The following is a 13909-nucleotide window of genomic DNA, read 5'->3' as shown; positions in this document are numbered from 1 at the left end:
CGGGTCCCCTCACACTATTCATTCTGTGTTGGTGTCTGATAGCTCAAATCGACACCGCAAGGGGGAAGCCATCTGCACTCTGCACCCTACCCAAGTCAGTCAGTGACTTTGTGCCAGACAGGTAAAACACCACAATGGGAAGTTTGTGTGCACCCATAGTATAAACAGACCCCAAGTAACATTTACGTGGCAGCAGTAGAGGCAGACCCCAAGTAACATTTACGTGGCAGCAGTAGAGGCAGACCCCAAGTAACATTTACGTGGCAGCAGTAGAGGCAGACCCCCAAGTAACATTTACGTGGCAGCAGTAGAGGCAGACCCCCAAGTAACATTTACGTGGCAGCAGTAGAGGCAGACCCCAAGTAACATTTACGTGGCAGCAGTAGAGGCAGACCCCAAGTAACATTTACGTGGCAGCAGTAGAGGCAGACCCCAAGTAACATTTACGTGGCAGCAGTAGAGGCAGACCCCTGTAACATTTACGTGGCAGCAGTAGAGGCAGACCCTTGTAACATTTACGTGGCAGCAGTAGAGGCAGACCCCAAGTAACATTTACGTGGCAGCAGTAGAGGCAGACCCCAAGTAACATTTACGTGGCAGCAGTAGAGGCAGACCCCAAGTAACATTTACGTGGCAGCAGTAGAGGCAGACCCCAAGTAACATTTACGTGGCAGCAGTAGAGGCAGACCCCAAGTAACATTTACGTGGCAGCAGTAGAGGCAGACCCCAAGTAACATTTACGTGGCAGCAGTAGAGGCAGACCCCAAGTAACATTTACGTGGCAGCAGTAGAGGCAGACCCCAAGTAACATTTACGTGGCAGCAGTAGAGGCAGACCCCAAGTAACATTTACGTGGCAGCAGTAGAGGCAGACCCCAAGTAACATTTACGTGGCAGCAGTAGAGGCAGACCCCAGTAACACTCTTGTAGCAGCAGTATTGGCAGACCCCAGCACCATTTCTGTAGTAGAAGTATAGGCAGACCCCTGTAACATTTACGTGGCAGAAGTATAGGCAGACCCCTGTAACATTTTTGTAGCAGAAGTATAGGCAGGCGACCCCAGAAAAGTTTCTGTAGTAATAGTATAGGCCAACCTATGAAACATTGGGGTACCATGAGTGTAGGCGTGGGCCCGAAAAATTAGTGTACCAAGAGTACAAGTGTACCTCTGAAAAATGTATCAACCGAGAGGGCAGGTGAAACCCATAAATATTTTTTGAAAGATACAGCTCGCTGTTGCCTAATTTATAACAGTCTGGAGGCAGCCCTGTGAAAAAAATTGGTTCATGTTAAAATAAATACTTTTGAAACGTTTAAAAATTGTAAAAACATTGTTAGATGAGCCTTTTGGGCCGCAGAAAAATTGGCAGTTCAGCGTGAGGACATGTTTCTGGAGGAGTAGCAGGACGACGACTAATATCAGAGACAGATTAACAAAGCTAAATGCCCCATTTTTCCGGTGATAGAGAAGAATGCTTTGATCTGCGGTTGCAGCGAAAAGAATCTTTAGGTTCCGCTGCTCTCCGCTGGTGGAGAAGAGAAGTCTGTGGAAATCCAGGCTTTGTTCATCTTTATGAGTGTAAGCATGTCGGCACTAGCAGTTGACAGGCGGGTGTACGCTTATCCGTGATGATTCCCCCAGCTGCACTAAACACCCTCTCTGACAAGACGCTAGCGGCAGGGCAAGCCAGTACCTCCAGGGCATACAACGTAAGTTCGTGCTATGTGTCCAGCTTTGACACCCAATAGTTGTATGGAGCAGAGGCATCACGGAGGACGGTGGTACGATCGGCTACGTACTCCCTCACTATCTTTTCTACAGTGCTCCCCCCGACTCAGCGTTGACTGGGAAGTGGTGACTCAGTCTTTCTATGGAGCCATAAAGCTGGCAAAGGCCTTGGAGAGTGTTCCCCTGCCTGCGCTGACCATGCTGCCTGATCTCCGTGCTTCCACTGCTACTTGGCTCTCGGAACTGTGCCTTCTGCCGCTAGCGCTGTCAGATGGGAAGTTTAGCATCACTTTGTCCACCAGGGCCCTGTGGTATTGCATCACTCTCGTACCCCTTTCCTCTTCTGGCATTAAGGTGGAAAGGTTCTCCTTGTAACGTGGGTCGAGAAGAGTGTACACCCAGTAATCCGTGTTGGCCAAAATGAGTCTAACGCGAGGGTCACGAGAAGAGAGAAAAGACCACAGCACTCACAGAAACCTCTGCAGAATGAATTCTGGTGGGGGGAGGAAAAAAAGACTTGACAGTCAAAATAAATGCAGAGCCGCCTTCGGGTCTATGGACATGGGATCCTTCAAGTATGCGATAGAGATAGTAGAAAGGTGGCAGCATAGGATTATCACGAGAAAGGCAGCCTAACATGAAGTCAGCCATGTGTGCCAGTACGCAAAACATGGCTGTCCTCGCTAGAAAGATGACTTTCAGGATCCTCCTCCTCCTGCTCCTCCACAGCCCATACACGCTGAACAGATGAGAGGCAAGCAGCATGGGTACCCTCTGCAGTGTGCCCAGCTGTCTCTTCCCCCTCCTCCTCCTCCTCCAAAATGCGCTGAGATATAGACATGAGGGTGGTCTGGCTATCAAGTGACATACTGTCATCCCCCATCTCCTGTTCCAACCGCAAAGCATCGGCCTTTATGCCTTGCAGCGAACTTCTCAACAGGCATAGTAGCGGGATGGTAACGCTAATGATTGCAGCGTCACCGCTCACCATCTAGGTAGACTCCTCAAAGTTTCCAAGGACCTGGCAGATGTCTGTCATCCAGGCCTACTCCTTGGTAAAGAATTGAGGAGGCCGACTACCACTACGCCGCCCATGTTGGAGTTGGTATTCCACTATTGCTCTACGCTGCTCAGCGCCTGGCCAACATGGAGCGTAGAGTTCCACCGTGTGGGTACCGTGTCGGTGCTCTGGCAGATTAAACCGATGTTGCAGGGTCCTCAGGGTGGCAGCGTCCGTGGTGGACTTGCGGAAATGTGCGCAGACACGGCGCACCTAGCGAGCAGGTCAGATAAGTGCGGGTAGTTTTTCAGAAACCGCTGAACCAACAGATTGAAGATGTGGGCCAGGCATGGCACGTGTTTGAGGCTGCCGAGCTGCAGAGCAGTTACCAGGTTACGGCCGTTGTCGCACAACCATGCCCGGTTGGAGGCTCAGCGGCGAAAGCCAGAGGTCGGTCTGCTCTGTCAGACCCTGCAACAGTTCGGGGGCCGTGTACCTCGTCACCTAAGCTGAGTAGTTTCAGCACAGCCTGCTGACGCTTGCCCACCACTGTGCTGCTGCGCCACACCGACTGCTGGCGACGTGCTGCTCACATTTCTTAATTGAGAGGTAGAGGTTGTGTAAGAGGGTCGCTACCTGGCCCTGCCAACCCCTCTGCAGTGTGTGCCTCCAGTTCCTCCTCATGGCAGACGCACTTATAAATAGACATGAGGGTGGTGTGGCTATGAAGTGAGCGTATGGCATGAGGGCAGCTGAAGGCTGCGCAGGGACACTTTTGTGTGCGCTGTGGACGTTGGGTCGTGCTGGGGGGGGGGGCAGCATGTAACCCTGGAGAAGTGGTAGCAGTGTGTCCCGCAGGCAGTGATTGTGCTTGGTTGGAGGTAGTGTGGTGCTTAGCTAAGGTGTGCCTTGCTAATGAGGGTTTGTCCGAAGTAAAAATTGTTAAAGGGGGGGGGGCACACTCTTGCCGCTATTGTGGCTTAATGGTGAGACCTGGGAGCCTGCCCCTCCCCTGCCCTATCCGTTTCTGTAGCGTTTCCATGACTTTCGTATGTTTTCCTGATTTTCACAAGTGAAAACGTAAGCGGAGCATGGGTCATATACAAAAATGCTCGAGTCACCCATTGACTTCAATGGTGTTACTCAAAATGAGCTCTTGAGCATCGCGGCAAGTTTGACTCAAGGAACGAGCACCCGAGCATTTTGGTGCTTGCTCATCTCTAATGATGTGTGCTTAGCCTAGGTGGCAGATACCTAGCTGCTATCATTACCTTGCTCAATCAAGTGGAAGAGAGCATGGGGCAAGCTTTGCAATTGTTTGTGTGGTGCAATAGGAGGTTAGTGAGAAGTTTAAACAAGGCTTGGGTAACGTTAAATCGGGAGGTTTCGAGATTTGTGGCTCGTAACGGGGTTGTGGTTGTGTGGCATATGGATCTGGAATCTAGGCATACGAATTGTTAGAGGGGTGATGCTGTGCATTTGAATTAGGTGGGCATTGACCTTTTGGTCATTAGAGATCTAGGAGGGAATCGAGAGAGGGGTGGATTTGTGGGGTGCGACGCAGGCTTGAGGTAGTCAAGCTGTGCTTGCTGTGGTGGGTGGGGGCATCCTTGAAGCCGGCATAAAAGTGGGTTGGGGGAGGGAGGCAGGGGTTGGATTGCCGCATTCTCCCCTTTGATTAATGGTTACTGATGGGTCTGTCACCTCTTAGCTCTGACCAGGTGAAGTCCTTGCAGAGATGGTGGGGTGTGTAGTCTGGTAAAGGCTAGTGGGTCTCCGAGTCGGGAAGTGTGTGGCTGGAGGTAATTGGGAAATTGCGTCTCCTGAGTCAGTTGGTGTGCAGTTGGAGGAAGGTTTGGATACTTCTCTTAAATGGTGAGGCGACAGAATTTTGGTGGCTTCAAGGACTTTCCCTCTTTTGTGCGGAATGTTAATTATTATGGTTGAATTGGGTTAATTATATGTGATGTGAATTTAGTTTGTAATAAAATGGCTGCGGTGGCCAAATTATCCAGAGAAATAGTAGGTTTCTGTTATTCTGGCATAGGAGGTGGAGATCGGTAGTGGTTAAAAGGTGTGAAGGTTATAGCTAGGAATGACTCTGCTATACTCACCACACTGCGGACGGAAAATGCATGGGCGAGAAAAAGCCACTCGTGTGAGAAGCCTTAGGGTAATAGTTCCTACTTTTCTCATAGATGTAATCCTGGAATATGGTTTAATTCTGGCATTACTTTATAAAACTATTTTTACAACATTCACCAAGTGAGATAAACAAAATATTTTCATTGTGTGTGTGTTACGAATGCAGTAACACCCATTATGTGCTGCTTTATTAAAAAAGTTTTGGGTATTTAATCCATTTAAAAAATGTGTTTTTTTAATGGGGAAAATGCATATTTCTTTCAAACTGGACTTTTTACTCTTTAAATTAATCTTTATTAGAGATGAGCGAACGTACGCGTCCGAGCTTGATACTCGTTCGAGTATTAGCGTGTTCGAGCTGCCCGTTACTCGTAACGAGTAACACGCGATGTTCGGGTTACTTTCACTTTCATCTCTGAGACGTTAGCGCGCCTTTCTGACCAATTGAAAGACAGGGAAGGCATTACAACTTCCCCCTGCGACGTTCAAGCCCTATACCACCCCCCTGCAGTGAGTGGCTGGCGAGATCAGGTGTCACCCGAGTATAAAAATCGGCCCCTCCCGCGGCTCACCTCAGATGCGTTCTGACATAGCTGAGGGAAAGTGGTATCGTGCTGGAGCTGCTATAGGGAGAGTGTTAGGAGTTATTGTAGGCTTCAAGAACCCCAACGGTCCTTCTTAGGGCCACATCTAACCGTGTGCAGTACTGTGGAGGCTGCTTTTTGCAGTGTTGCACTTTTTTTTTTTTTGTGTATATCGGCCGTGCAGAGCATTGCGCCCTGCAGTAATTATTCATACTCCAGGGACAGAAGTGTGGAGGCAGGGACAGAAGACATATTCATTGATTATAGGCAGTGGGCCTTTGCTAAAAAAATTTGGGCAAAAAATCTATTTGGCCTGCCTATCACTGTGCTCAGTGTTCTGGGTCTGTGTGTGCTGGGTGTAGTAGTTCTACAAAATCATACGCAGCCAGCTAAGTGTTACAGCAGGCTTGCGCCAAATTCTTCCTGGCTCTGTCTGGGCTCTGAAATCACCGCTGTGTTGAGGTTCACAGTGCAACACTGTGCAGTTCTGTGACATACTCCAGGGACAGAAGTGCGTAGGCAGGGACAGAAGACATATTAATATTATTGATTGAATATAGGCAGTAGGCCTTTGCTAAAAAAATTTGGGCAAAAAATCTATTTGGCCTGCCTGTCACTGTGCTCAGTGTTCTGGGTCTGTGTGTGCTGGGTGTAGTAGTTCTACAAAATCATACGCAGCCAGCTAAATGTTACAGCAGGCTTGCGCCAAATTATTTCCTGGCGTTCCGTAAGCGAAGTCAGCCTCCAAACACAGGCCAATAAGCGGCACATTTAATTACAGCGTTCTGTTTCTGCATTACTGGTAATACAGCATGCTGAGGGGTAGGGGTAGGCCTAGAGGACGTGGGCGCGGCCGAGGAAGCGGAGGCCCAAGTCCGGGTGTGGGCACAGGCCGAGCTCCTGATCCAGGTGTATCGCAGCCGACTGCTGCGGGATTAGGAGAGAGGCACGTTTCTGGCGTCCCCACATTCAATGCACATTTAATGGGTCCACGCGGTAGACCTTTATTAGAAAATGAGCAGTGTGAGCAGGTCCTGTCGTGGATGGCAGAAAGTACTTCCAGCAATCTATCGTCCACCCACAGTTCTGCGCCGTCCACTGCTGCAACTCAGAATCCTCTGGCTGCTGCTCCTCCTTCCTCCCAGCCTCCTCACTCCATGAAAATGACACATTCTGAGGAGCGGGCAGACTCCCAGGAACTTTTCTCGGGCCCCTGCTCAGATTGGGCAGCAGTGGTTCCTCTCCCACCAGAGGAGTTGATCGTGACTGATGCCCAACCATTGGAATGCTCCCGGGGTCCGGGGGATGAGGCTGGGGACTTTCGGCAACTGTCTCAAGACCTTTCAGTGGGTGAGGAGGCCGATGACGATGAGACACAGTTGTCTATCAGTGAGGTAGTAGTAAGGGCAGTAAGTCCGAGGGAGGAGCGCACATAGGATTCAAAGGAAGAGCAGCAGGACAATGAGGTGACTGACCCCACCTGGTTTGCTACGCCTACTGAGGACAGGTCTTCAGAGGGGGAGGCAAGGGCAGCAGCAGGGCAGGCTGCAAGAGGCAGTGCGGTGTCCAGGGGTAGAGGCAGGGCCAGACCGAATAATCCACCAACTGTTTCCCAAAGCGCCCCCTCGCGCCATGCCACCCTGCAGAGGCCGAGGTGCTCAAAGCTCTGGCAGTTTTTCACTGAGAGTGCAGACGACCGACGAACAGTGGTGTGCAACCTTTGTCACGCCAAGATCAGCCGGGGAGCCACCACCACCAGCCTCACCACCACCAGCATGCGCAGACATATGATGGCCAAGCACCCCACAAGGTGGGACGAAGGCCGTTCACCGCCTCCGGTTTGCACCGCTGCCTCTCCCCCTGTGCCCCAACCTGCCACTGAGATCCAACCCCACTCTGAGGACACAGGCACTACCGTCTCCTGGCCTGCACCCACACCCTCACCTCCACTGTCCTCGGCCCCATCCAGCAATGTCTGTCAGCGCAGCGTCCAGCCGTCGCTAGCGCAAGTGTTTGAGCGCAAGCACGCCGCCACGCACCCGCACGCTCAAGTGTTAAACGTGCACGTAGCCAAATTTATCAGCCTGGAGATGCTGCCGTATAGGGTTGTGGAAACGGAGTCCTTCAAAAGTATGATGGCGGCGGCGGCCCCGCGCTACTCAGTTCCCAGTCGCCACTACTTTTCCTGATGTGCCGTCCCAGCCCTGCACGACCACGTCTCCCGCAACATTGTACGCGCCCTCACCAACGCGGTTACTGCCAAGGTCCACTTAACAACAGACACGTGGACAAGCACAGGCGGGCAGGGCCACTATATCTCCCTGACGGCACATTGGGTGAATTTAGTGGAGGCTGGGACAGAGTCAGAGCCTGGGACCGCTCACGTCCTACCCACCCCCCGAATTGCGGGCCCCAGCTCGGTGGTGGTATCTGCGGCGGTGTATGCTTCCTCCACTAAAGCACCCTCCTCCTCCTCCAACGCAACCTCTGTCTCGCAATCGATGTGTCAGCAGCAGCAGCACGTCACCAGCAGTCGGTGTCGCGCGGCACGGCAGCACAGCGGTGGGCAAGCGGCAGCAGGCCGTGCTGAAACTACTCAGCTTAGGAGATAAGAGGCACACGGCCCAAGAACTGCTGCAGGGTCTGACAGAGCAGACCGACCGCTGGCTTGCGCCCCTGAGCCTCCAACCGGGCATGGTCGTGTGTGACAATGGCCGTAACCTGGTGGCGGCTCTGCAGCTCGGCAGCCTCACGCACGTGCCATGCCTGGCCCATGTCTTTAATTTGGTGGTTCAGCGCTTTTTGAAAAGCTACCCACGCTTGTCAGACCTGCTCGTAAAGGCGCGCCGGCTCTGCGCACATTTCCGCAAGTCCCACACGGACGCTGCCACCCTGCGCACCCTGCAACATCTGTTTAATCTGCCAGTGCACCGACTGCTGTGCGACGTGCCCACACGGTGGAACTCTACGCTCCACATGTTGGCCAGGCTCTAGAGATGAGCGAGCACCAAAATGCTCGGGTGTTCGTTACTCGGGACGAAATTATCGCGATGCTCGAGGGTTCATTTCGAGTAACGAACCCCATTGAAGTCAATGGGCGACCCGAGCATTTTTGTATTTCGCCGATGCTCGCTAAGGTTTCCTTGTGTGAAAATCTGGGCAATTCAAGAAAGTGATGGGAACGACACAGCAACGGATAGGGCAGGCGAGGGGCTACATGTTGGGCTGCATCTCAAGTTCACAGGTCCCACTATTAAGCCACAATAGCGGCAAGAGTGGGCCCCCCCCTCCCAAAAACTTTTACTTCTGAAAAGCCCTCATTAGCATGGCATACCTTTGCTAAGCACCACACTACCTCCAACAAAGCACAATCACTGCCTGCATGACACTCCGCTGCCACTTCTCCTGGGTTACATGCTGCCCAACCCCCCCCCCCTCCCCCCCACAGCGCACACCAAAGTGTCCCTGCGCAGCCTTCAGCTGCCCTCATGCCACACCACCCTCATGTCTATTTAGAAGTGCGTCTGCCATGACGAGGAACCGCAGGCACACACTGCAGAGGGTTGGCACGGCTAGGCAGCAACCCTCTTTAAAAGGGGCGGGGCGATAGCCCACAATGCTGTACAGAAGCAATGAGAAATGCAATCCTGTGCCACCGCTATCAGGAGCTGCACACGTGGGCATAGCAATGGGGAACCTATGTGTCACACACTATTCATTCTGTCAAGGTGTCTCTGCATGCCCCAGTCAGACCGGGCTTTTTAATTCATAGACACAGGCAGGTACAACTCCCTATTGTGAAGTCCCTGTCGACCGACAGCATGGGTGGCTTCCTGGAACCCACCGGCGGTACATAAAAATATCCCATTGCATTGCCCAACACAGCTGAGGTAGTAATGTCGTGCTTAATGCAGGTGGGCTTCGGCCCACACTGCATGCCCCAGTCAGACTGGGGTTCTTTACAAGTGGACAGATGTAGGTTAAACTCCGTGTGCACCTACAGCATGGGTGGCTCCCTGGAACCCACCGGCGATACACAAAAATATCCCATTGCATTGCCCAACACAGCGGATGTAACGTCAGCTGTCATGCAGGTGGGCTAAAAATTCATTTGATTACACTGTAGGCGAGGGCCCACAAAAATTGCTGTATCAACAGTACTAATGTACATCCAAAAAATTGGCCATGGCCAACCAAGAGGGCAGGTGAAACCCATTAATCGCTTTGGTTAATGTGGCTTAAGTGGTAACTAGGCCTGGAGGCAGCCCAGTTTAACGAAAAATTGGTTCAAGTTAAAGTTTCAACGCTTTTAAGAGCATTGAAACATATAAAAATTGTTTAGAAAAATTATATGAGCGAGCCTTGTGGCCCTAAGAAAAATTGCCCGTTAAGGCGTGATTACGTGAGGTTTCAGGAGGAGGAGCAGGAGGAGGAGGAGGAATATTAGACACAGATTGATGAAGCAGAAATGTCCCCGTTTTGGATGGTGAGAGAGAACGTAGCTTCCATCCGCGGGTGCAGCCTACGTATTGCTTACGTATCGCTGCTGTCCGCTGGTGGAGAAGAGAAGTCTGGGGAAATCCAGGCTTTGTTCATCTTGATGAGTGTTAGCCTGTCGGCACTGTCGGTGGACAGGCGGGTACGCTTATCTGTGATGATTCCCCCAGCCACACTAAACACACTCTCTGACAAGACGCTAGCCACAGGACAAGCAAGCACCTCCAGGGCATACAGCGCGATTTCAGGCCACGTGTCCAGCTTCGACACCCAGTAGTTGTTGGTGGCAGAGGCGTCACGGAGGACGGTCGTGCGATCGGCTACGTACTCCCTCACCATCCTTTTACAGTGCTCCCGCCAACTCAGCCTTGACTGGGGAGCGGTGACACAGTCTTGCTGGGGAGCCATAAAGCTGGCAAAGGCCTTGGAGAATGTTCCCCTGCCTGCGCTGTACATGCTGCCTGATCTCTGCGCGTCCCCTGCTACCTGGCCCTCGGAACTGCGCCTTCTGCCACTAGCGCTGTCGGATGGGAAGTTTACCATCAGTCTGTCCACCAGCGCCCTGTGGTATAGCATCATTCTCGAACCCCTTTCCTCTTCGGGAATGAGAGTGCACAGGTTCTCCTTATACCGTGGATCGAGCAGTGTGTACACCCAGTAATCCGTAGTGGCCAGAATGCGTGTAACGCGAGGGTCACGAGAAAGGCATCCTAACATGAAGTCAGCCATGTGTGCCAGGGTACCTGTACGCAACACATGGCTGTCCTCACTAGGAAGATCACTTTCAGGATCCTCCTCCTCCTCCTCTTCCTCCTCCTCAGGCCATACACGCTGAAAGGATGACAGCCCAGCAGCATGTGTACCCTCACCAGTGGGCCAAGCTGTCTCTTCCCCCTCCTCCTCATCCTCCTCATGCTCCTCCTCCTCCTCCTCAACGCGCTGAGATATAGACAGGCGGGTGCTCTGACTATCCAGCGACATACTGTCTTCCCCCGGCTCTGTTTCCGAGCGCAAAGCGTCTGCCTTTATGCTTTGCAGGGAACTTCTCAAGATGCATAGCAGAGGAATGGTGACGCTAATGATTGCAGCATCGCCGCTCACCACCTGGGTAGACTCCTCAAATTTTCCAAGGACCTGGCAGATGGCTGCCAACCAGGGCCACTCTTCTGTAAATAATTGAGGAGGCTGACTCTCACTGCGCCGCGCAAGTTGGAGTTGGTATTCCACTATGGCTCTACGCTGCTCATAGAGTCTGGCCAACATGTGGAGCGTAGAGTTGCACTGTGTGGGCACGTCGCACAGCAGTCGGTGCACTGGCAGATTAAACCTATGTTGCAGTGTCCGCAGGGTGGCAGCGTGCGTGTGGGATTTGCGGAAATGTGCGCAGAGCTGGCGCACCTTTCCGAGCAGTTATGACAAGTGGGGGTAGCTTTTCAGAAAGCGCTGAACCACCAAATTAAACACATGGGCCAGGCATGGCACGTGCGTGAGGCTGCCGAGCTGCAGAGCCGCCACCAGCTTACGGCCGTTGTCACACACAACCATGCCCGGTTGGAGGCTCAGCGGCGCAAGCCAGTGGTCGGTCTGCTCTGTCAGACCCTGCAGCAGTTCGTGGGCCGTGTGCCTCTTCTCTCCTAAGCTGAGTAGTTTCAGCATGGCCTGCTGACGCTTGCCCACCGCTGTGCTGCCACACCGCGTGACACCGACTGCTGGCGACGTGCTGCTGACACATCTTGATTGCGAGACAGAGGTTGCGTTGGAGGAGGAGGAGGAGGAGGAGGAAGGTGCTTTAGTGGAGGAAGCATACACCGCCGCAGATACCACCACCGAGCTGTGGCCCGCAATTCTGGGGGTGGGTAGGACGTGAGCGGTCCCAGGCTCTGACTCTGTCCCAGCCTCCACTAAATTCACCCAATGTGCCGTCAGGGAGATATAGTGGCCTTGCCCGCCTGTGCTTGTCCACGTGTCCGTTAAGTGGACCTTGGGAGTAACCGCGTTGGTGAGGGCGCGTACAATGTTGCGGGAGACGTGGTCGTGCAGGGCTGGGACGGCACATCGGGAAAAGTAGTGGCGACTGGGAACCAAGTAGCGCGGGGCAGCCGCCGCCATCATGCTTTTGAAAGCCTCCGTTTCCACAAGCCTATACGGCAGCATCTCTAGGCTGATCAATTTTGCAATGTGCACGTTTAACGCTTGAGCGTGCGGGTGCGTGGCGTCGTACTTGCGCTTGCGCTCAAACTGTGGCACTAGCGACGTGTGGACGCTGCGCTGAGAGACATTGCTGGATGGGGCTGAGGACAGCGGAGGTGAGGGTGTGGGTGCAGGCCAGGAGACGGTAGTGCCTGTGTCCTCAGAGGGGGGTTGGATCTTAGTGGCAGGTTGGGGCACAGGGGGAGAGGCAGTGGTGCAAACCGGAGGCGGTGAACGGGCATCGTCCCACCTTGTGGGGTGCTTGGCCATCATATGCCTGCGCATGCTGTTGGTGGTGCCTCCCCAGCTGATCTTGGCGCGACAAAGGTTGCACACCACTGTTCGTCGGTCGTCAGGCGTCTCTGTGAAAAACTGCCACACCGTTGAGCACCTTGACCTGTGCAGGGTGGCATGGCGCGAGGGGGCGCTTTGGGAACCAGTTGGTGGATTATTCGGTCTGGCCCTGCCTCTACCCCTGGCCACCGCACTGTCTCGGCCTGTGCCCACACCCTCACTTGGCCCTCCGCGTCCTCGGCCGCGTCCACGTCCTCTAGGCCTACCCCTACCCCTCAGCATGCTGTATTAGCAGTGATTTGATTTCCCAGGCAGGAAATAAATTGGCGCAAGCCTGCAGGCCAAATATAATTTTTTCGCTTTTTTGCAAAGGGAAGGCCCCACTGCGTATATTCAATGAACAATACGTTTAATAACTGTAGTGTGGCCCTGAAAAAGTGACACAAAACTTTAGTGTAGCAGAGTTATTAACTCTAGCAGAGCAGGTATTTGCCAGTCAGGAAAGACAATGGCGCAAGCCTGCAGTAAACCGTAGCTGGTTGCGTCTGATTTTTGTACGTTGTCCACGCAGCACACACGTACACGGAGACCTTAGGACTGACACAGGCAGGCCAAATATAATTTCTTTTCCTTTTTTGCAAAGGGAAGGACCCACTGCGTATATTCAATGAACAATAACTGTGTTGTGACCCTGCCTACACAATTCTGTCCCTGTAGTATGAATGGAGGGTGCAATGCTCTGCACAGACGATTTTTAGAAAAAAAAATATGCAACACTGCTAACAGCAGCCAGCACAGTACTGCACACGCTTAAATTTGGCCCTAGAAAGGACCGTTGAGGTTCTTGAAGGCTACACTCACTCCTAACACTCTCCCTGCCTATGCACCACTTCTGTCCCTAATGCCGGGTGCAATGCTCTGCACTGCCGATTTTGAGAAAAAAAAACACTGCTAGCAGCAGCCTGCACACAGGTAGATGTGGCCCTAAGAAGGACCTTTAGGGTTCTTGAAGCCTACACTGACTCCTAACGCTCTCCCTACAGCAGCACCAGCACGATAGTACTTTCCCTCAGCTAACTCACAAGGCATGTGTGGCGAGCCGCGGGAGGGGCCGACTTTATACTCGGGTGACATCTGATCTTCCCAGCCACTCACTGCAGGGGGGTGGTATAGGGCTTGAACGTCACAGGGGGAAGTTGTAATGCCTTCCCTGTCTTTCAATTGGCCAGAAAAGCGCGCTAACGTCTCAGAGAGGAAATTGAAATAACCAGAACACCGCGTGGTGCTCGTTACGAGTAACGAGCATCCCGAACACCCTAATATTCGCACGAATATCAAGCTCGGACGAGTACGTTCGCTCATCTCTATAAACGACGCATTCCGCGTGGTGGAGTTTTTTCCATGCTGGAGAAGGAGAGTCGAGGAAGGTTAGCAGCCAAGGACCTGGGCTCACGAATTTCCTCGGGACTAT

This window comes from Eleutherodactylus coqui, chromosome 8 (assembly GCF_035609145.1).
Source record: "Eleutherodactylus coqui strain aEleCoq1 chromosome 8, aEleCoq1.hap1, whole genome shotgun sequence".
In the NCBI taxonomy this organism is placed as follows: Eukaryota; Metazoa; Chordata; class Amphibia; order Anura; family Eleutherodactylidae; genus Eleutherodactylus; species Eleutherodactylus coqui.
This window is presented reverse-complemented; position numbering follows the sequence as displayed.